The sequence below is a fragment of the Lontra canadensis genome, unplaced genomic scaffold (genome assembly GCF_010015895.1).
Source record: "Lontra canadensis isolate GAN:19392208 unplaced genomic scaffold, GSC_riverotter_1.0 scaffold13, whole genome shotgun sequence".
Lineage (NCBI taxonomy): Eukaryota > Metazoa > Chordata > Mammalia > Carnivora > Mustelidae > Lontra > Lontra canadensis.
The window spans coordinates 23,316,891-23,334,737 of record NW_022631007.1 but is presented as its reverse complement, the minus strand read 5'-3'; the positions used below and the strand labels follow the sequence as shown (position 1 = coordinate 23,334,737).

The 17,847-nt window shown below is 33.3% G+C and overlaps 1 protein-coding gene across 1 annotated transcript in view; it reads right to left on the bottom strand.

Moving 5' to 3' along the window:
• The window catches only part of GALNT13 (polypeptide N-acetylgalactosaminyltransferase 13), a 539,666-nt gene that overhangs the window by 393,494 nt on the left and 128,325 nt on the right, over positions 1–17,847 (bottom strand). The window lies entirely within an intron of this gene.

Sequence of the window (17,847 nt, the reverse complement as noted above, 5' to 3'; positions counted from 1 at the left end):
CAAGGGCTCAGTACTTTTAAAAAAAAACTCCACAAGTGTTTCCCTGTCCAGCCAAGTTTGTGAACCATCCTCAGACTTCTAGATCCCTGCAGTATTCCTTTCAGCCCCTCACTGGAACAGAGGGCAGCTTTCCTTGTCCACAGAGGTCAAAGCAACAACACATGATGGTGTAAAAAAAGTGAAAAAAGTCGTTTTAGTTAAAGGAAGAAAGTGTGTGAAAAAAGTTGTGTGAATTTATACACACAGACACACATTCACACCCATATGCCAGCCATGGGCCACTAAGAACATTTTCTTCCTATTACTTGTGTGCATCAAATGAACTAATGCTAAATCAAGGCTGATTTACACTTTAGGAATTGAGTCTGAGATGTATAAACTGCTTTGTGGTAAAACAATTATTCTCCCAGAAGTTTTTGTTTGCCATCATTGTATAAATTTTGCATAAGTTAAATAGCATTTGCTACGATGGTATCTGCAATTCAGAATCTGTGGCTCCCATACAAGACAATTAGAATATATCAGGTATATCAAGGGATCAATTTTGCAATTTTAAGTATACGTAAATTTAGACAAAAGGGCTATAATATAAAATATTCTCACTTTATGACTAAAGAAGGCCTCTAAGGAAGTCACATTGTGATAGCAGTATTTCTTAAATTGCACACTAATAGCCAACAGGCTGTATCAATAGATGGCACAAAAATTTCAATTTGTCTTAATAAATAATTCTTCAGAATAGATAAATTTATATATATTGAGGAGAAATAACCAAAGAGCTCTTATTATGGATAAGTTAAAGATATAAAAACAAAAAAAATCATTAAAAAATTAGTAAGTAATAGAAAGTCAGGTTTAACGTGATTATCTGTTTTTTGAGTGTTGAGTTTGAGGAGCTCTTTATAGATCGTGGCTATCAGACCTTCCTCTGTAGTGTCATTTGCGAATATCCTCTCCCATGAATAGACACTTCTCCAAAGAAGACATACAAATGCCTAACAGACACATGAAAAATGTTCATCATCATTAGTCATCAAGGAGATTCAAATCAAAACCACAATGAGATACCACCTTATACCAGTCAGAATGGCCAAAATTAACAAGACAGTAAACAACATGTGTTGGAGAGGATGTGGAGAAAGGGGAACCCTATTACACTGTTGGTGGGAATGCAAGTTGGTGGAGCCACTTTGGAAAACAGTGTGGAGATTCCTCAAAAAACTAAAAACAGAGCTACCTTATGACCCTGCAATTGCACTACTGGGTATTTACCCCAAAGATACAGATGTAGTGAAAAGAAGGGTCATATGTACCCCAATGGTCATAGAAGCAATGGCCATAGTCGCCAAACTGTGGGAAGAGCCAAGATCCCCTTCAATGGATGCTTAAAGAAGATGTGGTCCATATATACAATGGGATATTATGCCTCCAACAGTAAGGATGGATACCCAACTTTTATATCAACATGGACAGAATTGGAGGAGACTATGCTGAGTGAAATAAGTCAAGCAGAGAGAGTCAATTATCATATGGTTTCACTTGTGGAGCATAAAGAATAACATGGAGGACATTAGGAGAAGAAAAAGAAAACTGAATTGGGGGAAATCGGAGGGGGAGACGAACCATGAGAAACTATGGACTCTGACAAACTGAGGGTTTTGGAAGGGTGGGGGGTTGGAGGGTTTAGGTGAGCCTGGTGGTGTGTATTAAGGAGGGCACGTATTTCATGGAGCACTGGGTGTGGGGCACAAACAATGAATCTTGGAACACTGAAAAAATAAAATTAAATTAAAAGAAATTTAAAAATAAAAATAAATTTTTTTAAAAATTCAGGTTTATAAATCTGTCAACAGTGAAGACTTACTAGGTATCTTCGATATTAGGCATGGAATGAGATCTTCACTTCAAAGAGGATTATTTGTTCTTCATTTTTCCCCTCCCCAAATGTGACTAAGAGTTCAACGACCATATCGGTAATATAATAATACTAAAATCCCAAACATGTTCAAGATATATATATTCTAGACTTTGCTAAAAAAAATCTTAGAAAAATGTTTTATTATATTTAGTTACGATGTGTTCTCTTTGCAGATTCACTTATCCAACAAATTATCCAACAAATATTATCAGATGTACTATGTCCCAATCATTGCTCTAGGCATTAATAAATAAACAGTGATCAAAGCATGTCTGTCTTCACGGATCTAACATACTGTTTAAACTTAAACCTCAATTAATAGTTTAAACTGCTCTAATTTGAGAGTTTTCTACTTGAAAGAAATTATTGTTTAATAATAGCATGCTAGACATCTGTTAATTTTCTTACTACTCGTAGGGTGCCTGGCTGACTCAATCAGTTAAGTGTCAGACTCTTGGTTTCTGTTCAGGTCATGATCTTGGGAGTGAGATGGGCTCCACCTCTGGGCTCTATGCTCAGAGGGTAGTCACTTGAAATTCTCTCTCTCTCCCTCTGCCCTTCCCTGCTCCTGCTCTCTCCAAAATAAATAAATAGATATTTAATTTTTTTTTCTTACTACTCCTATTTGCAATTCAGTGATGGAGAAACAATTTGCAGTAACATTAACCAGTGAAGACAAAATATAACCTAGTTATAGGGCTAAAGTTCCAGATTACACTAAATCCTAAAGTCCATTTGGCTTCCAACTGACCATCATTTCAAGTGAAAAGAATTATGCTACAGGCTGTTCACATTCATCTCGATGGCTAATAATATTTTAATGTAAAATACTTACTACTAAAATTACCACACACACACACAAACACACCACTGCATAATGGGAATAGAGAAATGATGAGCAGTAAGCAAACCAAGGGAAACTTCTGCCACTAGGAAACCTACTGCCACTAATTTTATTCTGAAAATTTATTTTTTGGTCATTTCTAAAATATCGCATAAATGGAATCACAGCACGTAGTCTTTCACATTTGCCTTCTTTCACTTAGCAAAATATATTTGTGATTCATCTATGTTTTTGTGTATATCAGTATATTAATAGTTCATTCCTTTTCAGGGCTGAGGGTCCACTGTACGGTTCCATCATAGTTTATCCGTTCACTGGTGGAAGGACATCTTGATCGTTTCCATTTTTGGGTGGTTACGAATAAAGCTGCTAAAAACAATTATGTATAAGACTTTGCGTAAACATAAATTTTTGTTTTCTCACGTATATACCTATTTAGTGCAACTGCTGGGCTATCCAGTAATTTTTATGTTGAACTTGTTAAAAAAAAAAAAAAAAACTGATGAATTGTTTTCCAAAGTGACTGGACCATTTTATATTCTGACAAGCACTGTGAGAACTGTTCTATATTGACCAGTTATTCTATATCCTCTTTAGCATCCATTACTATCAGTTTTTCCTTTATCTGAACTATGATAAAAGCTGTGTAGTTATATTTCATTTTATTTTTAATTTGCATTTCCTTTATGATTAATGAGGTTGAGCAACATTTAGTGTGATTATATACCATCCACATATATTCTTTGGTGAAGAGCTTGTTCATCTTTTACTCATTTGTTTTAATTGGATAGGTTTTCTTATTATCAATTTGTAAGAATTCTTCATACATCCTGGATACAAATCCTCTGTTAACTAAATGATTTGGAAATATGTTCTCCCAATTTGTGGTTTTCTTCTACTCTCTTAACAGAGTCTTCCACAGAGCAAAAATTTATTTTGATAAAGTTAAATGTATTAATGTTTTCTCTTATGGGTCATAACTTTGGTATCTAAGAACTCAGTCTTATCCAAGACACAAAGATTTTCTCGTATGATTTCTTGGCATTGTATAGTTTGATGCTTTACATTTAAGCCTATAATTATTTTGAGCAAATTTTTGTGCAGGTGTCAGATCAACATTTTTTTTACATGTAAGTTGTCCAAAAGTTTCCAACACCATTTATTGAAAAAATTATCTTTCTCTACTACATTTACTTCACACTGCTTAGAAAAACTGACAATTTGGTGTAGGTCTAGTTATGAACTCTATCTTTCCCCTTAAGACCTATTCAGATAACATTGTTTTCTATGTAGAAAACTCTGAACAATCTACAAAACAACTCCTAGAATTACAAAGTCAGTGTAAAAAAAAAAAAAAGAAAGTAAAAGAAAATTAGATTTCAGTTAATCTCCTTTGCCTGAGGGAATACTCAATTCTTGACCCAACAGAGAGATATATTATGTATTAAAGTTGAGAAGGTCCATTAGATCACACCCTGTTGGCTTTGTTCTGGTTAGATCACAAGCCTCTGAAAGCTGTACTTGAAAATGCAATACTGCTAATGAGAATGAATCTGAAAGTAGAAATTTAACAAAAGCATATTTAACAAAAGTATATTACACTGCTTGATTTTCAAATGTTAAACAAGCTTGGGATGATCTAGATAAACCCACTTGTTAATGACATAATTTCCCTTTAATATATTGTTGGACTGTTTTTCCCTAAGTTTATGTTGAAGACTTTCACATCCATTACCACCTATTGTTGGTAGTTTTGTTTTGTTTTGGTTTTGGTTTGGGGTTTTTTGTTTGTTTGTTTGTTCAGTGATATTTACAGTTTGGTTTTGGTATTAGATAAATCCTGGCTTCATAAAATGAAATAAGTATTCCTTCCATTTTCTGGAAGACTGGGTAGAATTTGTATTATTTCTTCCTTAAATGTTTAATAGCATTTACAACTTAATCCATCTGAGTATAGACTTTTTCCTTCTTAAGTAGTTTTAACTACAGATTTGACTATACATGTAATCTATGTTTTCATGAGTTAAATCTAGTATTCTATGTCTTTTAAGGAATTGCTTTATCTAAATTTTTAAATCTATGGTATACAATGGTTTATAATAAGCTTTAAAATCTTTTTTAACATTGTGAGATATGTAGTGATATGCCCTTTCATTTCCAGTTTTGACAGTTTCTGCCATCTGTTTCTCTTTTTATTCCCTTTTAGTTAGTCTGGGTAGAGGTTTGTCAAATTCAATGCTTCCCCCTGCCAAACATCAGCTTTTAGCTCAATTAAATTTCTATATTATTTATTATTATTCTCTATTATTGTTCTAAATTTCATATTGCTGCTCTTTATTATTTTCTTTCTTCTGGCTTCTCATAAATTTAATATGCTCTTCTGCTTATAGTACCTTAAGGTAGAAAATTTGATTACTGATTTGTCTTCTCTTCTTTTCTAACATAAGCATTTAATGCTATGACTTTTCCACTAAGAGTGGTATTAGTTCCATTTCACAAATGTTATCATTTTGTAATTTCAATATTAAATATATTTGCGGTTCCCTTTGAAAGTTCTTCTGTGGATTAATTATTATTGTTCTTAATTGCCAGGTATTTGAGGATTTTTCAGATTACTTTTGTTTTATTTTAAGTTTAATTACTTATGTTCAGAGAACATGCTTTCTGTGATTTTTATTCTCTTAAATTTATTAAATTCTATAATATGATTTTTATTCTCTTAAATTTATTTCTATGATTTTTATTCTCTTAAATTTATTAAGTTCTATAATATGTCCTAGAATATGGTCTATCATGGAGAATGTTCCATGTGCACTCCTCAATTACCCTAAAGAATTGGCTAAAATAATCACAGAAAAGTTATCTATTATTTATTTTAACACACGGAACATTTTAAGATGTTAGGAGATGGGAAATGGGCAACTATGTTGACGTTTTTAGAAATACATATTTATAGAAAGGGGTATATTAAAAAATAATCCTCAAATGATAGACATAATTATCTATAACTTCACGCTTGGGAATATACTGATACAAATCATAAAACAAAAAAATCAATTTGTGAGCTATAATAAAATTACAGGCTATTGAGTAAAAAAAAAAAATGCCCTTGTGAAGAATAAATTTATCAGACTAATCAAATTTATTTCCCTAGCAAAACAGCACAGGCAAAATAATAAACTATAATATACTGTGACCTTATATGACTTCAGATTTTGCCCACAATGAAATAATTTTAAAAATTCAAAGTATGTTATTTAGGACAATGTTACTATTTCCTTCAATTCATGTCACTGTCATTATAAATGCCCTTGCAGGCGAGGAGGTTCAGCATTACCTAAAAGTTTACCCTCCTTCTTCGGCTACTATGCTCTAGAGATGCAGCTGTTACCAGGTGAAGACCAAGGTTCATTTCTAATGACAAAATCCCCCAATTTTATATTTTTCATAGGCAAAATTTACCAAAAAAAAAGGAGATTATACTATCTTTTTCATTAACAAATATTTTTAAAAGATTTTATTTATTTATTTATTTACCTAGAGAAGGGAAGAGAGAGACAGAGGCCAGGCAGAGTGAGTGGGGGAGGGGCAAAAGGAGAGTGAGAGAGAATCTCAAGCAGTCTTTGCACTGGGCACAAAACCCCACATGGACTTGATCATACGACCGTGAGAACATGGCCTGAACCAACATCAAGAGTCAGATCCTCAACCAACTGAGCCACCCAGGTGCTCCCACAAATATTCTGATATATAATATGTAATCACATATCAAAAACTACACTTTTACAACAAATATTCTGTTTAATTTTATGTTGTTTTTAATTCAAAATAATGTCAAATTTAAGCTTATGGAAATGCCTCTGCCATGGAAATATCTGGAGATAAATTCCCAGTCTCTATTTATTCTCCCATGATATTTCTAGATATTATACAAAACTTATTTTTTTCATCTTTTCCTAATATTCTTTTCTTAACAATGGGAATGTTAAGTTTTCTAAATATGAGGTCTCAGTATCTTTCCTTCTGAAAAAAGTAGCTCTTTGAAAAAATTTTATTTCTCCCAAGAAACATTATGCTTGAACAGTTCAAAGCTTATGTCTTCTGCATTATAAATCTTTTATATCATTCAAATGATTCCAAATAGAGAATCAGCACAGTCTGACATCTAAAGGAGGACTCACCTGTGACAATTTTTCTCCAATTAGATATGTTCTGTAAATTCAACATTCTGTCCCTGATAATCCCAGACAACCTCTAATCAAGGATGACTTTAAGATAAAAACATTAAAAATTATAATCAGCTTTCTACAGAGGAATAGATACCAAGCAAAAACTTCTATATAGTTGAGAAGTCTAATGCTATACATTAACATTGTGCATTACAAGAAATGTGACAGACAATTGTTGTAAAATAGGATAAATGAAGTAGCCAAAGACAAACTAGGAGCAAGTAAGAAGTGGGGAGTGGGTGAATGTCACCACTGCCGTGTGCTGCCAAGAGCTAAAGACTTGTTTAGATAGGTAAAATAGTTTCTGACTCATTTTTTTGACTTCTACGTATTGTTTGATAACTGTTGAATTTTCAGCTCTATATTCAACTCTCTACTTTTTTTAAATTCAGAGACATCCTGCCTTCTTTTCTCTTTTCTCTTTTCGACTCTTTTCTTTTCCTATTCTAGATGCCCCCCTGGGCCTACTCATCTATTTTCATGACGTGGCATACTCAACTCTATCTTCAGCTCCAAGATGTCACTTAAGTTCCAGATTAACATCTAGTTTCTGTGGACTGAACTGTATTCTACCAAAATTTATATGCTGAAGCCCTAACTCCCAAGGTAATTAGAATCAGGAGATAGGGTCTTTGGGAACTAATTAAGATTTAGATGAGGTCATACAAGTTGGATCCTAACAGAGTGGGACTCTGTTTTTATAAGAAGAGGAGAGAGAGAGATCACTTGTTCTCACTCCACCGTGTGAGGACACAGAGACTAGGTGGTTATCTGCAAGCCAGGAGAAGAGCTCTCACAAAAACGTGGTCATATTGGCTCTCTAATCTTGGACGTCCAGCCCCCAGAACTGTGAGAAAATAAATTTCTGTTGTTTAAGCCACGCAGTTAACAGTATTTTTTAAATAGCTATCTGAGCTAACACCTTAGATGACCACTAGTCATCTCTACCAGGATATTCAACAGGTAATTCAAGCCAAATATGTTTAAAATAAAATTCATTACTTTTCCACTAAACCTGTCCCTCCTCTTGTATTCTTTATCTAATAGTAGAAGCCAGAAAATTGAGAAAAATTTGAGATTCTCCTTACCCTTACACTTTCTGAATGCCAACCAGTCATCAAAGACCATATATTATCTTTTCAATATCACCATAACTTGATTTCTCTCCACTACTAGTGTGATAATATTAGATCTCATTTCCTAAGTGGACTATTTCAGTAGATTTCTCAATTTCTACTTGAAGTAGCTTCCTCACATCTAGTTTTACACTCAAGCAATCCATCTTCTGCTGTAAAAAACATCAACTGAAAATGCAAATCTACCAATCCCCCACCCCACCTCAAAATGTTCAGTTTTATCCATTGCTTATATAATGGAAAACATGCTTTCCTCTACCATCATCTGGGTCCTGCTTAGCCTTCTAATTTATCTCTTGTTGCTTCATACATACTCTCCTCTCCAGTCATTTATTCATATGTCAAGACTTAGTTCAAGACTGAGATTCCCTCTAAGAAACATTTGTGGGTTTTTTTTTCTGTTTTTTTTGTTTGTTTATTTTTAAGTAGCCTCTACACCCAGCATGTATCTCAATATGGGGCTTGAACTCAGGACCCTGAGACCAAGACCTAGGCTGAGATCAAGAGCTGGAAGCTCAACTTACTAAGCCACCCAAAACCCCAAGAAGTATTTTCAACCCCTTTCCTCAAAGAATTTACTAACCTGAATTCCAGGAACCTATTGGTTTACAAATCTCTTTCACATTAAGGCTCTAATCTCCTCAAAGTAAGCAAATACATCCTAATGGATCAACGTGTTTGCTACACAGGAGATATTTAATAAAGATCTGTTGAATGAAAGAAGGAATAAAAAGAATCAAAGCAGAGCAACATGTGAAAGTTTAAAACAGAATGATTATAAATAGGAAAATGGCTAAATGATATTATAGTAAATAAAAAAACTCCAAAAATCATTTTGTTAAATAAAAATAATAGAATTTAAAACCATATAGACAGCTGATCATCGTTCAGAAAGATTGTGTTGTGTGTATGTGTGTATGCGTGCATGCATGCTGGCATACACAGAAGATTACCAGAAAATACACCAAAAAATTAACAGAAGCTACTTCCAGATGGTGGGATTAGAGGTAAACTTTATTTTATTTTTGTTAAACATGTGTGTATTTTTAAAATATGGCAAACAAAATTATTATTCCTAGAGCAAAACAGTATGTTAAATGAAATTAAAATGTTTAAAAATCTAAACGATCTATTTGATTTCAAAGCATGAGAGTGGTAAAGCTTTTATTTATGTTTTAGTCAAAGTTCTTAAGGCATAAAATGAAGCAAAATGAATGAAAAAAAGACAAAAAAACAACAGGAGTGGACCTCAAAGAAACCAAGAAAGAACAATGAGGTGTAATCATGATTCTGGGAACTAAATCAGGGAATAAAAAGATGGTTATGACCTGGATCTCTATTTCCCGGAAGACACCTAATCTCTTGATCCTGCTCTTCATACATCTGTTTCCTACAATCTCCCCTTCTCCTCCTCTGCCCTCGAAGTTGGCTTTCTCTGATATCTACACACATAGGCCAATGTGTAGAGAACCCTTTCATCCTGAATTTTTATCATCTTAGTTTGAGTGACCACAGAGAAATATTGTATGAAACCCAATTCCAAACATCTGAGAGAATCTGATTGGCTTAGCTTGTATAAGGTGTGGCCAATCAGCTAATGTCCAGGCTGCTGAGAAGGGTCTGACAGAATTACATTTTAGAACGCAGTTCCTTCTCACATGTCTGTAAGTGGCAGTTTACAGGAGAGAATAAATCCTAAACAATAAATAACAATGTAGTAACAGCAAAATAAGTAAAAAATATAAAATATTTTTTCACTCATATATTTACTAGGTTTATGAATTTATAACTGAGAATATACCATCTGATATTTCAAAAAGAGCTATTCTTAGGGGTTTTTTTACCCTTGAATATCCAAATACAAAAATAGGAACAACAGAACATTGCTAACAAAAATAATTTTATGTCTGCATACACTGTTTGCTCTTCTGTTTGACTACACGGGTATCTGATTCTCTAAAAATCATTCAAATTTCCTTAAAACAAAGTAGAGAGCTATAGCAAAGGTCACCAGACATGACATCAGAGGACCTGAGTCTGCTTCCAGTTTTTCCATTTGGTATATATATATATATATATATATATATATATATATATATATATATATGACAATCTTCGATCATTTAATTTCTCTGAGTATCAGTTTCCTCAAATCACTTAATTTCTCTGATTATTAGTTTCCTTGAACCACTTAATTTCTCTGATCATCAGTTTCCACAGTTGCAAAATGGAGAGAATGAAATCTGCCATGTTTTCTTCTTTGTACTGCTATGAAGATTAAAGTGGATTAAAGGTACACTAATAAAAAATGAATTTTGGGGGGCAGAAAAGTCAGCAATATACAGTGACAAATGTCAACAAAGAACTTTATTTTCCTGTGTACTAAAAACATAAATAAGAGTTTAAAGACAACAGTTATTATAACTAGGTTCATTTCGGCACTTTAGAAGTTAGCTATATAATGTAATGCCAAATATCCTCATATCAAGAACCAAAATAAAGTCCACAATGTGCATGTCAAGATGCAGTGGTAAGATAGAAATAGTAATGATTTCAAAAATAATAAAAATAGTCATTCATTTAGAAGAAAAGTTAACTCTATAATTCAGAGAAGGGCTGAGGTTTTGCTCATGTTTGGCAGAGAAATCTGGGTATTTTTGTTCATCAACTAGGGTAAGTTAATTTTCGAGTGTTCAGACAATAAAAAAACTGGACATTACAGACTTCCCAAACTATGTGGAAATTATGTAGATCTCTGAATGTTAATATTATAAATAAAACCTTAGTGATTTATAAATAAACAAAACTTTAAATAAAGAGTAAAGTACTGTACCTGTTGAATGATTTCCAAAGACAGAGTTCTTCAGTTTATATTGTAATATCATAGCAATCATTCATTTATGAGAATGGTTTTTGATAGTTTTTAAAATCCAATGAATATAGTATGGCTCCAAAGCTAGTATTTTCACACTCCCCATTCCTGCTCATATGGGTAAGTGAAAAGTATATGTGGATGTAATTTCAGTTTAGAGTTAATATACACTTAATAGCAATTATAACATTTAGTAACTTACAATTTTAAAATACACTCACAAATTTCATACTTGTCAGAATAAGCAGAATCAATAATTTCCATTTTGCAGATGAAAAAAGGAGATCCCTAGATTCCTAATCCAGTGCTCTTCTTTGGGTACCATGCTGCCTATGGATACACTGTTCTTTGTTCTGCCCCAAATCATGGGTTCCTCATAATCTCTTAGTATCTACATGATAATCCTGCCAGGAAAAATAGGCTCCTTTCCGCTCACATATGTTACACCTTCTCCAAGTCTCTGCTTGTACTTTTTTTCCTAACCACACTCCCAGAAAATTCTTATTAATTCCATATCCTTCCTTCTTAAGCTCCCAAATCTTAAGAAAAACTTCCCTTTGACTAATAGCACTTTCCTTTCAATAATGAGCATCTACATCACACCTTTTAGCATTCAAATGTTGATTGCTTATCATTCAAAAGTAAAAGGTATGATTGTTATTCAGTTTTCTGGTTGTTTCAAATAAGCCATTCAAATTATCTGGCTGCCTTGATTTGTTGTTTAAGCGTCTGGCCCAAAGAAAATCTGTCCAGTCTCTTTCCAGGAGGCTAATCATCCAAACGAAAGTTTCAAAAATCGCATCTGTAAAACTTGCCTCCATGTTTATAAATGACCGATTCAATACTCTAATCATATACTCAACAAATACACTGAATTTCCCTATTGCTCACTTTGTCCCAACTTCAAATTCTGAAAAATAAGATAGACCATTCATAGTAAATAGAGAGGGAGCCATCTAATATTAAGTATTCCCTCACCCTTATCAATCAAGGGCACATGTTTCTAAAATGGTCCATGTCATTTGGTCAGGTGTTTGCCCAGAGTGGAACACATATAATTATGCTTCATTAATATATATATTAAGCCAAAGAATAAGCTAATTTGCTACCATCTGTGCTGGTAAACTGCCTAGAACAAGTAGATACTGATTAGTTTCATTCTGGCTAGCACCTGTGTGGCCATGGCACCTAAACCTTCAGATTTTCACATCAGCATTCAACTGCTTCCAGGTAATTGTTTTTTGTTATATAAAACGTTAGGGGACTACAAAGATTTGAAACTTTAGAGAAATAATATAGGATTTCTTTTCCGGGTAGGAGAGTACAAAATCATGGCACTAAAAAGCTAACTATTGGAGGAAAAAATTGATTACAATTAGGAACATCCAAAGTATCTGAAAATAAAATCCTCCCAGTAGATATTCTCTTGTTTAAATTTAAGCTTTTGTTCATTTCCTCCAAGCTTTAGAGTAGCCAGTGTAAGAGAATGCAGTGTAGTCAGTAATACATATTTCCAAGGACAAAAAATGAAAAATAGTTTTTAAAATCCAGAAAGATAGAAGAAAAGTTGCTCACAGTGAGCTGTGTTTTCTCCCAAAGAAATGCAGGAGAAGCCTCAAGAGAGATCGCTAAGGGGAAGACGACCTGGTGATTCACCAGCCACAATGTACTAGACACCTCTTATCGGTATAAATGATAGAGGAAATCATACCTATTGATCAGAAACGTCTACTTCTGCAAAAGGATTTTCTTGAAAATTCATCAATGAAGCCCTGCCTTTGTCTTATCTAGTATCAGGTAGTAACTAATTTTATTTTATTTTTTCTCATACTCTCCCCTTATGACTTAAAAATAAAACTGCTTAAATCTGCTAAACTAGATATATTCTAGTGGCAAGAATTTTTATTTTAAGTTACTGTAGCAAATATTTGGAAAAGCACTATCACTTTCCTTATTGCTTGTGCTGACATGTATAAAGCATTGTTTCCTCTGTTAAATAGATATTTATCTATAACTAGATACATATTTATCTGTAGATTGCACATGTTCTGTTTTGCTTTTATTTTCTATTTCATATATATGTTAATAAAAGGAAATTATATATTTTTCTATTGGTATATTTAGAGTCAGATAGATATAGAGAACTGTCAGAAAGATAAAAAGTTGCAGTAAAAGCAACTAGAAAATTGACCCCAAACAGGAAGAAATCATTATAAGGTCAGATAAGAAAAGAATGTGGTATTATTTTGCAAGATAATGGATAACCCAAATGTCGTTAAAGGAAAGCTGAGTGACCGGATTTGATTCCCTGTCTGGAGAGAAATATTTTGGATGACCCTATCAACTATAATGAGATTCTAGTAAAGCATAATGAAGTAAGTTATAAACTGAGGTTGGACATCCAGAGACCAAAATGTGAAGAACATGGGTGTAACTGGGAAGCACCAAGGAAGTAGTAAATGTCGGGAAGGAGTGGGTACCTGAGCACTCTATCTTTTCACTGAATGTAGAAAGGGTTCCCCACTAGTATTCAGTTTAGATGAGGCTATAGTTAGTAATGGACTTCCTCAAGACTGTACACAGAAATAATTTTTGACCCTGGTGCATTGTACTATGAGATCAAAGTTGGTATCAAGGTGTAAGAGAGTGAAGAATAAGCATCCCTTCCACAAAAAATCAGAAGTATGTAAGTGCATAAAGAAAATATCAAAGCTCTCTTCTCTCTCTCCCCTATCCTCCATTTCCTAATCCTACTACAGCTACTAAACATTAAATACTAAGATTTGGTGAACATTCCTGCAGTATGTTTCCTAGTTATATAAAATCCTTTTCAATGAAACAAAGAACAAATCATCCAGAGTCAATTCCAAAACACTCAATTCAGAATATGATACTAACACAATTTGTGAATATAATATTTAGAAATGAAAGGAACTATTCAAGTTTTCTAATCAAAACCTTCTATTGGTATTATTGACAGTTCTCACCATTTCCATGTGTCAGGAATCCAAGCACAGCTTGGCTATGCCATCTGGTCAGGGTCTCATGAGGCTGAAATCAAGGTGTTGGCCCGGCCATGTCACTTTCTATAGTAAGCTCACATGATTGTTGACAAACTTCAGTACCCTATAGTTATAGGAATGAGGTCCCTCTTTCTTTGCTGCCTATCAGCCAGCGACTACTCTCAACTTCTAGAGACCACAGGGCCCTCTCAAACAATAGTTGCTTAGTAGTGCAAGGCCAGTAAGAGAACCTCTCTCATTAGAAAGAGTCCATCACTCTTTTAAGAAATTACCTAATTAGCCAGCTTACCTAGGATAACCTCCTTTGTAATTAACTCAAAATAATCTGCAAAATCCCTTCACCCTTGTCCTTGATTTTCAAACAGAGTTGAATCTAATCACAGCGTGATATCCCATCATATTCTGAGGTCCTCCAACACTCAAGAGGAAGGGATGTTACAAGGATATGGATATGGTGATTGAGGGCCATCTCAGAATTCTCCTGACCCTGGTTGGGGCATCAGCTTAGAATTCTATCAGATCCCTATATCTAATGTGTAGCCCTTGAGTGCTATCAAATGAAAGCCTGGGAATCTACCACAGCTCCTCCTTGGTATCCACCATAGCCCTAGAAAACCACCAGAAGCTCAGCTTGGCTTCTTAACCAGTATCTCTGACTTAGAAATTGGCAGTTACCAGAAAAATAAATCTGTGCTGAATGTTGGACTCCAATATCTGCTTCCCTTCTTTCCAGGATCCTTGACCCCTCATGTGCTTCCTACCTTGGTAACTATTTGATTTTCAAACACGTTTGCTGTGGGGTATTTTAAATTTATTTTTTGTTTTATTTTAAAAAATAGAATCCAGGTTTTCTGGTTGTTATTAGAAATGTTAATCCCCAACAAGCCAGTCTACCATTATTGGAGCTCAATGCCTCTGGTAGTTTATGAGATTTTATTCACAAAAAGAAGATTTATAACATACAGCACAACAGTAATAAGCTGGCAACTGGTTTAGTTTGAAAGAAAGTTAACTTCTTTTTTTTAATCATTAAAATCTATGAAGAATTAATTAGAGAATAAATTTTAAGAGTCAGCTTTTAATGTTAATCATTCTACTTAGACGTAATTTTTATTAACAGTACACCACTGACTTCAAGCAAAAATTTTAGTATATGCCATCAGAAATGATATTTTTGAAAATGTCCTCTCTAAAATAACCTTTAATTTTCATGTTATTATTTTTTAATAAATGATCATTAATGGAAGAAGTTTCCATTTTGAGGCTTAAACTCTCTCAATGAGCTTTGGGAATTAAGAATCTCACAGAATTATTGTAACATAAAAATTTTATGGAACAAAATAGATGTTCAGCATAATTGCCACCAAATTTTCACCCTTACACTCTGTTAATTAGTAACATTCAAACATGTGGAAGTCTTTCGTGTGCCTAATTAATAAATATTCTCATTCTCCTCCAAGTTTTAAACATTCAGCTAATATCTCTGGTTAATATTATCCGCCTCCGTGCTACTCATAATATGGTCCTTGTACAGACAGCATTAGCAACACCTGAGAGCTTACCCAAAATGAAAATTCTAAAGCACCCTACTCCTAGACCTACTAAATCAGAATCTTGGAGTGACAGCCAGGAATGGGTCTTAACAATCTCTCCAGGTGATTCTTATCCACACTCAAATTTGACAAGCTTTTATCTAGCTCATCTTGATAGCAATACAAATTTTACCAATAAAACAAATAGATCAAAATAATATGTGAAATTTTCCCCTTTTATTTATACTCCTCTTCGAATTAGTCGATAAACTGTCTCATCAACAAGGAAGGGAACAACAAACCCACCCTATATTTGGATAGGCCTCTGGGATGAAGGGCAAAGGGTCAGAGCCTGAATGTACGTTCCAATGTTATTTCTCATTTCCACATGATGGTTTGGGACCATAAATTCCATCACAGTGCAGACAACTAAACAATAAATCAAAGATACTAGCACTTCAGCCTTGCAGATTATGCAGTGAGGAATTTAAAAGGAGATTTTAAAAAATACAACAGTGGGCACAAGTTTCCAACATTCCAAAAATCACTCAGAATAAAAGCATAGCCCTGAAAATAAAATTTACAACCAACAAAAAACATGATATAAGTAATCAAACTTCCAAAGCTTTACTATTGGAGTATCCTGCTTATAATTCTTCTAAAATGTAAGATAATTACTGCTTGTATATCAATATCAATATGACTGACCCATTTAACCAACAATTTTAAATGACTTTCAATAAGACCATGATATAACTTTAAAATTTAATTATTTAATATAATTGAAAAGACCAAAATCATAAATTTATAGTATTCACAGAACTTAAAAGAAGAAAAAACTACGGTCAAAAAGTAAAACCTGCACAGAATGTGATCCACTTCCCTCGCATAGATGGAATTCTAAAGCCACATATCATGGAAATCCTGTATTAAAAATTACTAAATTTGTCATCCCACTCTTTCTAACTTTAATGCACTCTTTAGTGATTAAATATTTTCCTAACACTAAAGCAATAAAATAATACGCAAAATGCTGATATTACTGATCAAACAACTACCTGGTATTTTGCTTATTAGCATTGTGTAAAAATTTCCTCTCTTTGCAATCAAGGATACACATATTTGAAAGACATCTATGCTCAAAGTATTCTCCTCACCAATGAAAAGGTTTTAATACCTGTTACTAACATTAGTCCCATGGATGATCGGAGCTAATTGAGAGATAGCAGGTCACTAATGGCAATGAAACCATCAGAGGTTAAGTACCCATCTATGGACTCAGAGATATTAGCTGCAAATAAAAACACTGAGTGGTTGGTCAATCTATAATAAATAGTAAGAAAGGCTGACCCTAAATTATTTTGAGTTCCATGTTCTGTCAGAAATTAAACTCTGTCTTTCAATGTGTTATACTTAACTCCATTTTATGACATCAGGTCCACAATAAACAGTTTAGTATTTCAGGGAAATTGACCCTTTATTTGGATACTCCATAGTAAACTAGTAACCCTTAGGAATAATCCTATGGAAAAAAATCAAAAACTACAAAACAAGACTTTGTATTCAACACAACTTAAAAATATCAAAATATCAGTAATGAAATAACTGAAAATATTTTAAGTTGCCTCTAAGCTCCTTGAGAGCAACAGCAATGCCATATTATTACTAACTTATATATAAACCTTCACAGGTTCCAAATGAATATGCAGTTGATGTTTATTTGTATATCTGACTCATCACTAAGTTTAGAATAGTAAACATAATACATGTTTAAATCAAAATGAGTTGAAAATTGTTTAAACTTTTCTTACCACATAAGCAAATCAAGAGTTGATTTACATATTTTAAACAATTTATCAATGTGTGAGTTTTTAAATTATTAAATATGTAAATGAACTTGAAAAACAGAAAATTTCCAATACAGATATGTAAATGTTTATAACTAAATATTTAAAAGTTGATAAACAACTTCTGTATATGCAAATAACTCAATGTGTCTATACTAAAGGGTATCCATGACAATATTCATCATATTCAGAAATATATGAGCTCATTCTACTAAACATTTCAACTTTCTTAGATGATCTTAGATAATTTAATTTATAGTGTTACTAAAACACAGCAACAGATGTTTTGTTCAAAATATGAGTTAAATAATAAAAGTTTGCCTTATTCTTAGTAATTAAAGTACAATCATGGATATACAGTGGGCTTACATACATCTTTTGAAAAGCAAGAAAAAGCACCACCACAATAATGTTTGCATTTCTGTGGTCTATCTTCTAATATGTTA